The sequence below is a fragment of the Chondrus crispus genome, genomic scaffold, assembly GCF_000350225.1.
Source record: "Chondrus crispus Stackhouse genomic scaffold, scaffold_8, whole genome shotgun sequence".
Lineage (NCBI taxonomy): Eukaryota > Rhodophyta > Florideophyceae > Gigartinales > Gigartinaceae > Chondrus > Chondrus crispus.
Window position 1 is genome coordinate 52,658 of NW_005178810.1, and position 796 is coordinate 53,453.

Here is a 796-nt window from a genome sequence, read left to right on the forward strand (position 1 = left end):
GGTCGGCGGTTTGGATGGGAATCGGCGCGATGTGGGTGGGCCTAGTGGGCCACGGCGGGGACACAGCGAATGGGGGCGCGACATGTGGGGGGCGGATTTGCAGTGGAGGATGGGCAGCGCGGGCGAGATTTGCGAGGAATTGGGATTTTGCGAGGAATTGGGATTTTGCGAGCGATCTTGCGAGTCGCACCAGTAGCCGGGCTACCAGACTGGACGCGGCGCCGTCCCGTTTTCTACGCGTACGTGTAGTAGGCTCGCAAGTTGCACAGCCGGATTTCCGCTCATCAGGGGCTCATCAGGGGACGTTGTGCGCCGGCTGTGCAGCGAATGTAGAGCGGACTCCGCTCTACATTCGCTGCATTGCTGCTGTACGGCACGCTAACGTGCTGTAATTCCTATTCCTCTATATTCCTGTCGTGGAGTTGTACAGCGAGGACAACGCTAGCCCTAAGCGGCCTACAGTGTCCGCGGCGGTGCGCCGGCGGTCCCCGAATACTAATGGAAATATCGGGTATTTATACAAGGGGAAATTAAAGAGGGTAGAAATCCGGAGGGGGGAGAACACAGGAGACCTCCGGTGGCTTTGTAGCCTGTAACTTCGCCTCGCTCGATCACCTCCGCTCCGCTCCCTCCACTGCGCGCGATCAGGGAAACTGAGCGCCAACATCCTCTCGCGACTAACATTCCTACCGCAATTCCTCCTATTCCCCCAGCATAGGAATGCGCACCGCACCCGCACCCCCGTCTCATGCTAACGTAGAAATCCCACACCCCTACTAATCAATCCCCCCGCCGC